The 16,116-nt window shown below is 29.2% G+C and overlaps 1 protein-coding gene across 2 annotated transcripts in view; it reads right to left on the reverse strand.

Annotated features, from left to right (window-relative positions):
• Positions 1-16,116, reverse strand: part of LOC107446312 (beta-alanine transporter-like) — a 153,058-nt gene that overhangs the window by 120,222 nt on the left and 16,720 nt on the right. The window lies entirely within an intron of this gene.

Raw genomic sequence — 16,116 nt, forward strand, 5'->3', positions numbered from 1 at the left:
TATGTATGTATGTATGTATGTATGTATGTATGTATGTATGTATGTATGTATGTATGTATGTATGTATGTATGTATGTATGTATGTATGTATGTATGTATGTATGTATGTATGTATGTATGTATGTATGTATGTATGTATGTATGTATGTATGTATGTATGTATGTATAATTTAAGAAGAGAGTGAAATGATAACACGATAACTCATAGCCAATCACAGAAGACTTGCGATTAGTAGCGCACAAAACAGCCAATCAAAATTGAGAACGCATGAGTGTGAAAAAGTAATAATTTTTAATAATGCTGTCCGCTGAATTGTTACAACTGAACTTCGCTAAAAATAGATAATTTCCTGACCATTTTGTTGATTATTAAGATCTAAATATATTTAATATTTAATTAATATCATAAAAATAATATTTTACAATTGATATTAGATAACTTATCGCTATTTATTCGATATCTTAATATCTGCTGAGGATATATTAGGAGAAACATCAGTGTTCTGAGTACCGGTTAAATACATACAGTGGCACTTGTCTTTAAACCACTGATGAAAGGCATACCGGACAAATGTATAGCAGGTAGTGGCACTTAACTAGACCTACTATATATTTCGGACATTCGACAAAGTAACTATGTGACTGTCAATATTCCACCAATTTCGGTCATTAACAGTACTATATCTACATGACGATTGGAAAAACCTCGTACTACCCAAAAAAAAAGCACACTAAAAACGTGAATAAAGCTGAAATAAAAGCCTTGAAATGGACATACTACATCATTTTGCTACTCTCTACTCTGGGAAATTTTTTTGTTTATGATGAGAAAATACAATGTGTCGATACAACGCTTTTTTGTGCTTTTTTTACAGCTGTTTTGCTTTATTCGTAGAATTCGATTCGTCACAAAATTCAAAATATTCTCCGAATGAACTGAAAATTTTTCAAGTTTTAAATTGTTGCTTAAAAATTGTGACATCAATAATTCAATAGCTGATTCATTTCGAATTCTGCTTAAAAAACTATACAATAGTTAATAGTATCTAGTAACAAAGGCAATTCTGCTGTAAAGATAAAAATGAAACAACATGAAACATACGGAAGCAAAATTAATGATCCACTTCGATTTTCTTTCACTTTTATACACTTAAGCACCATTAACAACAACTCCTTCGTGTCAGGGGTTCAATACGACTTCCGTTTGTGAGGAACAAAAAATAACCAATAAAATAAATTGAATAAAATTCTTAAGTGCGATGTTTTCCGTTGCCAAAAATACTCTTTCTGAATGAAAAAAAAAGCAACAAAAAAAAATTGTCTAATGCTCGTTGGAAATCTGAAAAAATAACCTCGGACGAAGAATGGAAAAGAAGAGCTTAACGAAAAATGGCAAACGGGAGGAAAAATAGTATTGGAAAGCGAAAGGGCCTTTGCTGATAAAACTCAAATATCTGAAACAGCTGTTCTAAAGCTCCAAGCTGTTTCCGAAGAAAGTCGCCACTAAAAAGAATAAATTAAATGGGAACAGTGCAACGGGGAAATTAGATCTATTATGTTGTTATTTTTTTATGTGGGATGTTTTTCTCCATTTAAATATCGCCAGTTCAGATTGAAAGTTTGTTTAGAAGGTTGCTGAAATGCGACGAATGATTACTTAAATATTAAAGTTCTTAATCTTAATTAATGTTTTGAAATACTTAATATTAAAATGTTGAAGTAATATATAATAATAAAATGAAGAGTTTATGTGTGCGTCTTAAAACTCCAGAGCTGTTTGTGCTATCGTTTGTTCTAATCCTGGTCAGCGACTGGAAAGGACGATTTTAGAGCTCGATTCGAAAGTTAATTCGAAATTTTTAATTAGATCGTTAGGGGGAATCGTTTAAAAATATACTTCTTACATTGGTTAATCGTTAGCTATTGTTTTGAATTAAACTATACACCAGGGGTGGCCAAGCTCCTTGATAGTCAAGCCATTTTTCAAAATTTGAAATTTTTCGTGAGCTTCAATTAAATACGTATTTAAAAGGTATTGAATTTTTTTTACGTGAATTATATTTATTGAGAACATATAAGTAAAAGTACAAAATATGTGTATTGAATTTAAATATTAAAAATTAAACACATTTATTTTACTTCTCTTGATAATTCTTTACAATTTGATGAATAATTGGTGTCAGCACTTCTCAGTAATTCTTTAAAATGCTGGTTAGTTAATACTGATCTGTTTTTGGATTTCACGAATTTTGAAGTGGGATAAAATGATTAACATAAGTACGTTGTTCCGAATATTGAAATAATTCTGCAATCAGCCTTTTTTAATTCAGGATACTTCGATTCTGGTACAAATTTCCAAAATTCAGTGATCGTCGTCGACTTATATTTTAATTGTAGAGCTTGATCTTCTTGCATTTCTATTAATTCTAATTCTCCAGATGCTTTTTGTGTCATAATTATATTGGAAATGGAAAACTCACCTTGAATTGAACAACGTTGCACTTAGTCTTCCATTTTTGTTCGCAATAATTTAAAAGACATTTTGAAACACATACGGAACGATAATAATTTTTGAAAATATAATAGCAAAAAAATTAAAAGGGAACTCGAGTATATTTTACGAGAGCCGCAAATAATCCTTCAAAGAGCCGTATGTGGCTCGCGAGCCGTAGGTTTGCCACCTCTGCTATACACGATTCTATTTTTTAAAATATTTTTAAAAAAACATCAGCGATATTTTCTGACTTATATTTGATTAAAAAAGAGTTAAAAATAATGGGATAAATTTAATGTAGCAACAAACCAAAAACACTATTCAACAACGGAAAACTTAAACAATACGAACATTCCACAGCTATTAAAAATTGAAATACAAATTTCCACATAAACTTTTGCACAAAAAAAACTTGAATAAAGCGGAAATAAAGGCCTAAAAATATACATACTACATCATTTTGCTTCCCAATACTCCGGGGAAATTTCTTGTTTATAGATCAGAAAAGTTAAAAATAATAGGATAAATTTAGTGCAGTAACTAACCAAAAACACTATTCAACAACGGAAAACTTAAAATTTAATCATAACGAAACATTCCACAACTATTAAAAATTGAAATACAAATTTTACAATGCCTCCTCTTAGTTCAGAGAATATTTATATTCAAATCAAGGAATACCGATAAGGAAATGCTAAACTGTTTCTCGCTCTAAATTAATTATTTAATTCTTATTGATGTCTCGTTAAAGTTTAAGGGTAATTACTCAGCTAAATTCCCGGGCTACTCAGTATTATAATGATGATAGTCTTAACCCTATTTAGAATTTCAGACCCATCTAACCCCTATTATTGAATACCACTCTATACAGCTGTTACCATAGCAACCGGAAAGTATTCAATTGCATCGCAGTTCTCTCCTTCACTAAACGTTAATGAAAATTTACACCTCTCGTTAAATAGCGCCGTGTTCTTCAAAAGAAAAAGTTTTCGCTGAGTTTTCGCGAGAAAATTTTCTAATTTACAAGTCCTTAGATCACGATTTTTCTCTTACTTTGATTTATATTTTCATTGTCTTTATTTCTGAAGGAAGTAAAATCAGGATTATAATAATGTATGTTCGTAAATGGTTTGGTAAAATAGTTTGCCATGCACTTATGCACGGTCTTAGGTAAAGTCTTATAAGACCTTGCATAATTGTTTGATAAATTCTTTTAATATATATTTTTGATCAATACTGCAACGTTTTTCTTTGTCTCAGTTACAGAAAACTGTTTTCAGTTAATGATATTTTTCAATAAAAGTCTCATATTTAGTTTCAAAGTTTAAATTCTTATATCATAATTACAAATATTTCTTTGAATGAAAAAAAAAATGTAAGCACTTCTACCGCTATTTTGTTTGTTCAATGTAATTTAAGATTACTAAGTTTTATTGCCAGCTGCAAGCACATAGAACTCGTAAAATAAGGAAAATACAAAGAAAATAAGAAAATAAAATAAAAATTAAAAATAAATTATAAAAACTATTATTTTTTTTTTAAAAAAAAAGAAAAAGTCATTGTTCCATTAAATTTAGAAATTAGAAGAAAAAAAATAACCAAAAGAAATATTCTCGTAATCTGCTCACACGATTATATCCGCAAAAATAGTGCTTTCTAATATTGCATTAATATAGCAACAAAAAAAAATATATCATGGCAAAAGTGCGATTCTGAAATAAAATCATATCAAGAAATATTGAAAAAAAATTTTTTTTTAAATAATAAAACGAAATATGACAAAGATATAAACAAATAAAGAGAGAAGGAAGAATGGATGTGATAAAGATATAAACAAATAAACAAATAAAGATACCACCCTGAATAACATTTGTTCTAATGATCGGATTTTCACGTACTAAGTGCCAATCCCAATGGTTTCTTGGGGTGACCTCAAATATGCGAATTGCTTAGTGGTAACTATTAATTAAGTTACGAAATTGGACACAAAACGGACTTTCTCTGAATAAACATATATTTTTTTTTTTACATATTTGGATTTTTAATTTTCAAAATATAGGGAGTAGCCGCAATTTGGGAAATGTGGTCCCCATAGTTTGGTCAGGAGTGAGTTAGGAGTTTGGTCAGGGGTAGTCTGGTCAAAGTTTGGACCCCTTAATGTTAATTTCACTTTTTGCGTTTTTAGTCATAATTTAAAAACTAATTAAGCAATTCAAAAAATTACACCCACTCATAAAACTCCTTTATCCAAAGATAAATTCATGCAAAAAATAACTTTTAATAATTATTTTTTTTATTATTATTTGATTAAATTGAGGATGAAAAAGTTTTGTATTATGAGGCATGAATTTTTTTATACCATATTAATCTACATATTTTTCAATTGAAAAATATAAAGTTTCAAATGTTTTTATTTAGCTGAGAAAAATTAAAACTAAATACTTTTAAAAAATAATTCGTAGACAATGGAGAAAGAATAAAATGAGGCGATTAATATTAAAATGTGATTAACTTAAGAGGAACTTGACATCGTGCACGTAGCGTAAAATTTCATTAATATTTTTTTCGCTAATAACCGATTGCTAAACTTTTTATTTTAATTTTTTTAAACTATAAATACTATATTTCTTTTATAGTCGTCTAATAATTTATTTGCAATTTAGTAAAGAAATTTGAATAAAATATTTTATTGAAAAGAACATTTTATTGAATATGTCGAGTTTTACAAAAGCATGCTTCTGATAAAATATGATTATACACCAGATTGTGCTTATTTAATGTGATTATTTTTTATTTTTTAGTTTGTTTTCTCAATAACTGATACAATTTCAATTATATACATACGTATGCATAGATTTGGAAGAATATATTTATCAATTTCATGAATATATATTTTATAATTATTAATAAAAATACGTAGGCAACATTTTTAAGCATCTTAAAATTTCTCAACATTTTATATATAATCTTAAAAGAAATTTTTAATCACCTGTCCGAGAGTGTTTCGCGGAACTATTTTACCAACTGCTTAATTAAATTTTTACATTTTTAAAAATTTTATTTTTTACGCTACTACGTATATTATTTTTTCATTAATATGCTAATCAATTTTTTAATACTTTAATTTAGGTTTTCCTTAAAGTAAAGTTTTTTTTCAAATTATTGTCAAGTTTTTTTAAAAATAATTATTGTCTGCTAGCTAAGAATAAAACCTTGTTAAGAAATTAAAAAAAACATTCCCCTGTTTAAAATTATTTGATGCAAAACAGCTGATTATTTACCAAGCATACCATTTTTTTGAAAAAAGATTATAAATTATTGATTATCTTTTTTTTTTGTTTCTTGTGACTTCAACATAGATTATCTAAAATAGTGTTAATGTTTTATAAGTCACTACAAAGAGTATAAAAATACCGAACATAAAAGGCTGAGGAATACGAAGCCAAAATTTTGAAGCTTTGAAAGTAAAAATTACGAAGGGGTGTGCAAAATGTACAAGGAGTGCGATGAAATTAAAAAAATAAATAAAATTCGATTTAGTTTGAGAATTATCAACTATTTAACTTAATTTAAATATTACAATGTGAGACGATTTATTGTCTGCTGACATGCAACGATTGGCAAAGTTTGTTTTCATGTATGAAATTGTCGCCAGTTTTCTTCAAAATTTCGATTTGTTCGAGCGTTATTGATATTTTAAGCACTTTTAGGTTTTTTTAAAAAAAAAATTGCTTTAAATATTTATATTAATTCATTGCTGAGGAAAAATTCATTTTCTCCGAGATCTCCATTTTATTAGCTCGTGCTTTGTTGTTAGCTCGTGCTTTGTATTAGCTCTTGCTCCATTTTATTAGCTCGTGCTCGTAGCTTTGTTTCAAAAGTAATAAAAAAAATAAGAGAAAGAGATTTGATGTTGTCAGATATAAACCTTAACATTTATATTTTAAAATGCTAAAAGAAATATACAAATTACTTAAGAGACATGAAGCCCGTTTCTACAATTAAACTGTTATTAAACATAAGAATATATATAAAATATACGAAAATAGAAATTCCATCAATTTTGTGACAATAGAAGAATTAATGTATGGTATAAAACGAACGTTATACCTCATCATCATCGACTGATTTAAATTTAAATAATTTGGGGTGAAATTATATTTTCTAATTCGTTAGAATATACCGAAAGAAATAACGACAGTTAATTGATATGCAATGATAAGAGAACTGGTGGAAAAACCCTATAGAATAAACTTGATAAACACCTAAGAATAAATTTGGTAATAAATTTCAAAGAAATATTATTATTTGCAATATTGATAACTTCTAACGGAAAATTATCATTTAATAATTTTTCAAAACGTTTCTTTTACTTAAAGCTTACATAAAGTTAATTTATTGTGTGGTGATTCTAAGTAGTGGGTATAATATATATGGGGGCCTTTTTATAAGGGATATAAATAACTTTTCTTAAGAAAGTATCATGTAAACTATATGCAGATTATCTTCCTTATGTGTTTCTTCCTTATCTGTGTATCTTCCTTATGTGTGTTAAATATTATTAAAGAAAAATTAATTTCTTTATAGTTTAATTTCTTTAATAATATTTCATTACATATCAAAACAGTACATATTTTGTTATACTTTGCATACAAATTTTTTGTGACAGATCCATGCACATAAAGTTAGTAAAAAGCATTTTGTATAGACTTTCTTTATAAACCAAGCTACGGAATAATTAGGACGGTAAGATAGTTCCTAATTAAATGTTTGCATAGATTCAAGCAATGAAAACTATTTTTTTTAAAGTTTTATCCCTCGTCCTTTTAGGAAATTAATTTAGTCTAATTTAATTTGCTTGGAAAACCTGGCTCAACTTTGTTTCCGAAATACTTCCCTTGCTAAAAAGTGATATCTTATAAAAACTTTATTAAACTGCAAATATTTGAAAGTTTCGCGGGAAATGCTTAATATACCATTTTTAATTCATTTTAATAAATGGATAAAAATATAGCCTCTTCAAGCATTTAGGTCTTAATATTTATATTCTGGGAAATCTAATTAGAAAGTTAATTAAACTTTTCTCAGCCAAAAAGTTTATTACAAAGAAACGCTGAACTATTTATTACGGAAAAGTTTGTTAAGAAAAATTAAGACAATAAAAAAATATATTAGAATTTTTTTAAGCATATTTTAATTAAAAATGCGAGGAAGCTTGTATTATAGCTTATATCGGTAACTACTTAGTTCCCGGAGTTCGCAAAAAATCGCCTTACTATAATTGAAGTCAGTAATGTATACTTGTTTGTGGTGATAGTTACATGGTATATCTTTTCTGCTATATGTTTTCTGCTATATGTAATGGGGAAATAGATCCATTGGAAACAGAATGGTACTTACTTATTCAGAACTAAATTCTACGCTTTAGTAGTAAAAATTACTTAGGTGTAAAATTCAATTATTATACATATTGTATAACTAATGTAGAGATTAGCTAAGGTTATCCACTAAATAGCTAAAAGAGTTGCTTCATTTCTAAAATTATATAGGTAATTTAAAAAGTACCTAAATAATCTAAATAGTACCTAGATAATTTAAAAATTATCTGGATAATTTAAAAAGTACCTAGATAATCGAAAATATACCTAGATAATCTAAAAAGTACCCAGATAAACTTAGTACCTAAATAATCTAAAAAGTACCTAGATAATCTGAAAAGTACCTTGATAATGTAAAAAGAACCTAGATAATCTCCACATTCAGCTAGACACCCGTTTGAGTAAAAATGAAATCTCTGCTGGAGCAACGGCAGCGTTTTTGAGGACAGAAATTAACAAAACATTTATTTATTTTTCAATATCTAAAGAATCAAGTGAAGAAATACAGTCAAATAGCAATAAATTAATTGATAGCATGAGAGGAAAAGCGTTTGCACTTTAAGAATACGGAAAACCGTTACTGCGCACATTAAGTAGATAAATTGCAGGAAACTTTTGCACTTAACGAGTAATAGTTACATAAAACATGTTATCTGCTATAGGTAATGTGGGAATAGGTTCGTTGGAAACAGAATAGTTTTTACTTGTTCAAAACTGAATTCTAAGGTTTAGTAGTAAAAATTAATTAGGTGGGAAATTAATTTATTCTACACGTTGTATGCCTATTGTGCGGATTAACTAGGGTGATCCACTAAAGTGTCAAAAAAAATTTTCACTTCTCAAATTACCTAGGTTATCTAAAAAGTACCCAGATAAACTTAGAAGTACCTAGTTAATCTAAAAAATACCTAGATAATCTAAAAAGTACCTAAATAATCTAAAAAAGTACCTAGATAATCTAAAAAGTACCTAGATAATCTAAAAATTACCTAGATAATCTTCACATTCTACTAGGTACTCGTCTGAGTAAAAATAAAATATTTGCTGGCGCTACCGCAACGTTTCTGTGAACATAAATTAACGAAACATGTTTTTGTTTCCCAATATCTAAAGAATCAAGTCAAGAAATACAGTCAAATAGCTAATAAATTAATTGATAGCATGAAAGGAGAAACGTTTGAACTTTAAGAAAACGGAAAACCGTTACTGCGCATATTAACTAGATCTTGATTTTGCACTTAATGGGCTATCCTAGTTAACCTGAAGATTAACTAAGTAATGTGCAGACTAGCTAAGTAGGTAGGAAAGTATTCAATTTGAAGAATGACGTATTTAATATTGTGAATTTGTTTGAGGTGTGTGTATGCATGGGTTGAAAACGATAAAATAAGCTGAATTATGGTTTTTGAAAAGGACCTTTATAAGCATTAAGTAGTTATCTGAAAAACATATTTTAAATCGGGTTATTTTATTTTGAATTGAAAAGCTCGATGAAACAAATGAGTCTAGAATCAACTAGATTACATATAAACTTTGTATGCTAAGTTTTCCATTTTACATTCTTAATAATACATTCAGATTTTTTTTAAAACAGATATTTAATTCCTTCTTTCTAACATTGTAATATTTTTAGCCGTGATAATAGCCATATATAATTCACATGCATGGTTTCTTGCTGCTAAATTCGCTATTTTAAAAATAATTCGGTTTCTATCATACATTCTAAAGTCATTCCAAAACACGAACTGAAATAATACTTCAGTTGCGTTGAAAATCATTTCCAATTATCTTCATAAATTTCAAAAAATTCCTATTTTGGTATTCTAGAAATGTTCTGCTTGTTAGGAAAGGGAAAAAACTTGGTGACTAAATGCTTGTTACACTTTACAATAGAAATCCGATTTCCCTTTCGTTTTCCTTTGCACCCGCTACCGAAAGTTTGTTTCAGAACAAGTTTTGAAATTCAGATTTCCCCTTTTTAGCTCAAAGGGGTTTTCCAAATCAACCTCGAAACAGAAACAAATTCAAAGAAGTTTTATCTCTGGCATTTGCATTAAAAAATCTTTATTTACAAAGGTTGCTTCTTACGTGAAGAAAAACATTCTGAATTAAACTCTGTTACAGTGACTTTTTTTCTAGAACAAAAACTAAAGTAAATGGCAGGAATTCCTTCTTTGCTTTTATTTGTACGAGTATTGCTGGTTTCTAGCCAATTCAGTGAGATATTTTACTTTCAACTTTCCCAGTAAGGGCTGTATGTAAATTTTTTCAGCTTGATTCAGAAGGAAAAATGGAAACGTGCTTATTAGTAACTAAATAAAACAAAAATTTCTGTACGTGCGCGTGCTAAACTTAACGCGGACTTTTTCCTCTTCGTATCGCAGAAATATTTTTACCTTCTAGATCAGGGGTTTCCAACTTACTAAAGCCCGAGGGCCGCAATTGAAAACACCAGTCGAATGGCGGGCCGCAACTTTATCGAAATTTTATATAGGACTCATTTATGTTTGAAGGAACATTGAATATTACTGTCAGATTTTTATCAAGTTGTACAAAACAAACGCATTGAATTACAAATTGAAATTAGAAGTAGATTTTTAAGCAATATACACGATTTTTGCATTTGAAAAAATATTTTCTTGGATGCAAAACCGGAGAAATAAACTTTTTTGAGCCGTTGGTATGTTAAATTTCACAGAAACGAAGAAGTTAGGGTTTTTTTTTAACGAAAGAAAAGTATTTTAAAACCATACAGCTTTTTTACGAAAATTGTCTGCAAAAAATGAGAACTAATATATTTTAGTTCGCAGGCCACAAATAAAGGCTTCGAGCTAGTTGTTAACCACTGCTCTAGATACTGTGTATGCATTTTATCATATAATAACTGCAATGTGGTCTATGAGTCTGCTTACTGGTCTATAGTTAACCATTGTAACCAACTAAATGATATGTTTGGATCATCTTATAGAAATGAATCTTTTCGCAAAATCGGCATAGATTTAAACTATTTAATGCCGTAAAAATAACATATTGTTAAATCAACATTTTTAATCTTAAAAAAACAAATCATCATGCGAATCTTAAAAAAAACAAAAAAAAATTGTTCTTAAATTAACCTGAGATTTAAAAAATTAAAATAAAAATAATAAAGAAGATGGATTTTCACGGTTTGTTGTGTTTATTTTAAGAAAATTGAAATTCGCAAACAGTTAACTCTATAATCTAAGATACACTTTAAACAATGTTTTCAAAATTTGCTTTTTCAGCCACTATATTTGTGTTGAACAGGCTGGCATACATCAGAAGTCATGGCATCACAGTATTTTTAGTCCGTAGCGTCATCTGTCGTCGACCCATGAAATGAAATTTAAAACATAGTAGGGACTCGTATCTGAAGCAGAACACAGTAAATCATTTTTCTTTAATTAACTATTCAAATCTTCGTATATCCTTCTTTTGTTTTCAACATACATTTTATATATCTTGGAATATGTACTTTTCAAATTTTTAAATCTGTAAAAAAGTATTTAAAAAAAACTGTTGTAGCTGAAATGAAGAAAAAAAGCTGAAACACATATTTTGCCCCTTCGTTTTCCATCAATGCTATCTTTTATAAGAAAATAAAATATTTTGTGGTAATACCTTCAAAAGATCTTCAAGAGGTTACCATGAAATAAACATGCTTTATGTGGTTTAGATAGAAGGAAAAAAACTGGATTTTTCCCATTTCCTGTTTCGTTTAATACCAGTAAATATGCAGCTAGACTAAATTTTCAGACAGAAATGATGTTTTATTCAAAAATTTAGAGAAAGAAAAGATCCTTTTTTTTCTTTCCTTTTTTCAACTTTTCTTCAATTTTAGAGATAAATGCCAAGATAAGACGAAATGCATATAAATTTTTCAGACAGAAAAAAAGAAACTCGTAACTAAGACGACGAATAAACTAGAAATTTAAAATTTTTAAGAATGTGGATAATAGGGAGGCTGTTACTTTTATGATATAAGAGAGTATTAATCAAAATCTTCCTATGCTGTTTTTGAAAGTTTCTTTTTTATCTTAGAGACTATCTAAGCGATTTAGTTAAAATTTTGTATCTTGTCATTTAAAGTCACAAACAGTTAAAAATGATTTGAAAATTAGTATGAAACTCGAAATTTTTCCAATGATTGTTAAGAAAAATAATAATAAAAACTATTAATATTTTTAAAATTATTTTTCAATTTATATTTCACATTTTTGAATTAACGCTTTTTTGTATATGTGTGTTTTTATGATTTTCAAAAAAGGGATTTTCAGATATAATGAAAAATTTAAATTCGTTTTCTTCTTCTTTTTTTAAACATTTCAAGTATAATTATACCATTTCTGCATCCTAGTTTATGAATTTAATTTCAAATATCTATTTAACATGTGTAGTTATTTCATGTAAATAAAAAACAAATAAAAATCACTCTTCAGTCTCTCTAATTAATTCCATTTAGAAAGCGAAATCGAATTATGAAAAATCAAAACTTGAGGCTGTTTTACGATTATGACATGTTCGAAAACTATAACTAGCTCCAAATAAACCAATACTTCTCTTCGAACACTATCTTTAAATAAGAATCAATTTTTCTCTTGAAGTCACTCCAGTGGGACGATGAAAAAGAACAAAAATAAACGTAATCAATAACGAAGAGTATTTTTACTCTGGAATCATCCGTACAGCCTAAGGGCTCATAAATCATCGCAGGCAGCGATGTTATCGACAGCTCTTTCGCGATGTTGCGCTATACCGCAATATCTAAGGTTGGTTAACCATTGGTACTTATCGATAAATCACAATTTGGAAACCGCGGAGTCTGGATTTGTTTTATACACTAATTGGTTGAGTTTTTAATTGGGTGGAAGTAAAGGTTACTTAATGAGTTAGCAACGGGAGTTTACACTCAATTGGTCATTAAAAGCTACTCCTTTTTTTTTTTTTTTAGAATTTTCGCCTGAAAAATGTTTCAGTAATTGGAAAAATGTATTATTCCCCGAAAATTTCCGTTTTGATAATTAGTCCTCTTAAAACAAACGCACTTTTTAACTTTGAAAATTGCTTTTATTTCATTACAACGGAAACAGCACAAAAAATACATTTAAAATATTCCACTTAACAGTTAATAAATCATTTTAGTAGTAACGTCGGTAATAATTCTAAAAAAGAAGATATCCTAATTGAGGTTTTCTTCAAGAATTTTATTTAATATGGTATTTTTTAATATCTTTGAAAAAAATAAATAAATTACTTAATGGAACTTGGTATTATGCTACTGTAATTAAATCTTTAAAATTTTATTACTTACATTTTGACAATTGGTGCGTAGAACTATTATTAGTACTTTAAATCCTCAGCAGTGAAGACGCATGGGCCCATAATTAGCATTTTAAACTTCTACCATAAGTGGTAAAATGCAAACTTTTATTTAAGCATTATAACTTGTGGTGAAATGTAAACTTTTATTTGCACATTAAGTGTCAGTTATCTACGAAATTTTATTCCATAGTTATTTTGTTGCATATTAACAAGTACGACAAACACTGTAGAAAGTTTTAGTGTATCTCCTTAAAATGGTGGCAACTACCTTACACCAAAGTGGGGCTCCACTAAGTGTTCCACTAGACCAAGAATGCTCTTTTACTAGATGCAAGGCAGTAACTTTAATTATTTTGGGTTCAGTAGCACTACAATTTATAATTATAGTAAGCTTTACACATAAGAGTTAGTAAAGTTATTTTTATGATGCACTATAAAATAAGAAATATGAATACACTGATTCTTGAAATAAAATGAGCTTGTAAATCAAAAATAAGCATAGCACAGAGAGAATCTAAACACAAATTCGAAATAGGCTTAATGAAATGTAGTCGGATAGAAATTGTACATAAAATCACTGTGTACAATTGACAGAGATTTGAACATTAAAATATAATTATTATTATTACACAACAAAGCATACACAAATTTTTAAGATGACCTTTTGTTTTGGTTCAAGTATAGCAGCGTCAAAGACTTCCATAAGTTCGCCACTCGCAGCAACTTGTATTCAAATGTAAACAATCAAAGCTCGTAAAATATCGGTGTTTTCGAAATTGATACTAATTCTCGTTTGGTGCGAAGGAGTGCGTGGTTAGTGTAAGTTTATTCCATTTTAAGTGAGGGATTTACATTACGCCCTTTGAGTTGTAAAAGTAATATGTAAGCTCGATTTGGTGTTAACCTGAGATATAGTGTTTCCTTACGAAAATTTTGGGATGTTAAAAATCATGTTCGGAGAGATATCATACCGCAGTTTTTACGGTGAACAGTCTCCCAGTTCTAGGTGTTTCATTCCGCCAAGATTGCTTTTAAATTTCCAAAATTGATTTGGTGCAGCAGCCACCATTTTGGTTACACAGTAACCCTAAAATTTATAATTACAGTAAAATGTGATATGTGATGATATAATATGTAAAGTTATTTTTAGGATAGAATTAAAGCAAGAATCATACATTCATGATACATATATAGAATATTTCTTAAAATAAATTAGTTTGTTAATCAAACATACACGCAGCAAGGAGATAATATTAATATGAATTCGAACATGATAAGAGACACCGGATTTGATAACACCTTATCAAATCCGAAGCGTGCAGAAATGAAATGTAAGAAAATTATTTAACACAATTGACAGATTTATACGAATCTTTGAATGAGAACATGATTATCTTTAAATATTACACATTAGTGATTATATTAAATAGTCATTGTTCATATGTATTTGTAGATTAATACTTTACTTTTGTATTTATCACAGTAACAATTAAATGTTCAGATGATATTATAATGCCAAACAAATATACGCAATAACCCATAAATAAACGATTCGATGGCTGAAATAAAATAATTAAAATTTACTGGCGCTTAAAAATATGGATCCATAGTAAGGAATCAGCAATTACCGGCATTAGTTATGTAAAAATAGATTTTGCCTAAATACCTATCCACCTCTAAACAGTTAAATTACCGAGTTTCATTTTCCGAGCCCACTACAACAGATTCTGTCCCATGTAGATCATTCTTGATCTCATGGCGGTATAAAGTCAAAACTAAAAATATCTGGCTAACAAAAGCATGAATGAAGAAAACAAAACATATAGCAAGAAAAAATTAAAAGCACGAGATTTTGATGCAACATCAGAGAGTTGTTGATTTTTGAGAAGATAGTTTTTGTTTCTGGAATTTGAGGTTTATACTAACCAGTTACGGGTTTTCTATATTTTGTTTTGCAAGATTATTACTGACCCGCTACTGGTACTTTAAATTTGCTACTTTGTGTGTTGTTTTCAAATAAATGCGTGAAGAATCTGTAAATTAAGAACTGTTTCCTAATATAGCTTGACTCGTTTCACCGGCTCCTCATTTTTACGGCACTTCAGCAAACGTTTCTAAACATATACCGTCCCGATGTGGACAGATCGTAAAGACACGGTTCCAAGCAGAACACCGAAGTCAAGCATCGCTGGTTGCGGTCAATAAGCGGATGGATGACCCTATTGATCAGACTACATAGGGAGAGAGGATGCGCGGTATCGGTTCCCATTAAACTGTTCTACCGTAAAGTGCTTGACTTCGCGCGAAGTCGTTGGGGCACCAGAGTGGAGGAGCCATCCCCTCTGCAGAGGATCAAAAATTGCGATGACATGTCTTCGGATCATCCTCTAGGATATTTCCCAGACCGTCACTAATAGCCCATTGTGCAGCTTTAGTGTGACATAAGTAAGATACCTGTCTATCTATCTAAACGAATAGCAAAAAAAGCAATAAAAAAACAGATTTTTCTATTGAGCATAAAGAAAATTCAATTTACAGGATTCAATTTACAAACAACTACGGTCATTCTATACTCATGCCTACTATTAAAACTCTTGTTACAAAAAAAAAAATAGTGCGTGGAGTCCCTCCGCGCGGAAGAAGTTAAACCTCGCAACCTGCGACGTTAATAGTAGAAGAATCAGCAGTCGTAGAAAGATCACTAGCTCTATTCAACGACTCTTTTTCCTGCTCCGCTCGCTTCCGTGCTCTGTAATCATGGTTCAAGAGGTCCACGAGGGAAAAATGCACAATATTACCGTGATTACAGAGCACGGAAGCGAGCGGAGCAGGAAAAAGAGTCGTTGAATAGAGCTAGTGATCCTTCTACGACTGCTGATTCTTCTACAATTAACGTCGCAG

Source organism: Parasteatoda tepidariorum, chromosome 4 (genome assembly GCF_043381705.1).
Source record: "Parasteatoda tepidariorum isolate YZ-2023 chromosome 4, CAS_Ptep_4.0, whole genome shotgun sequence".
NCBI lineage: Eukaryota > Metazoa > Arthropoda > Arachnida > Araneae > Theridiidae > Parasteatoda > Parasteatoda tepidariorum.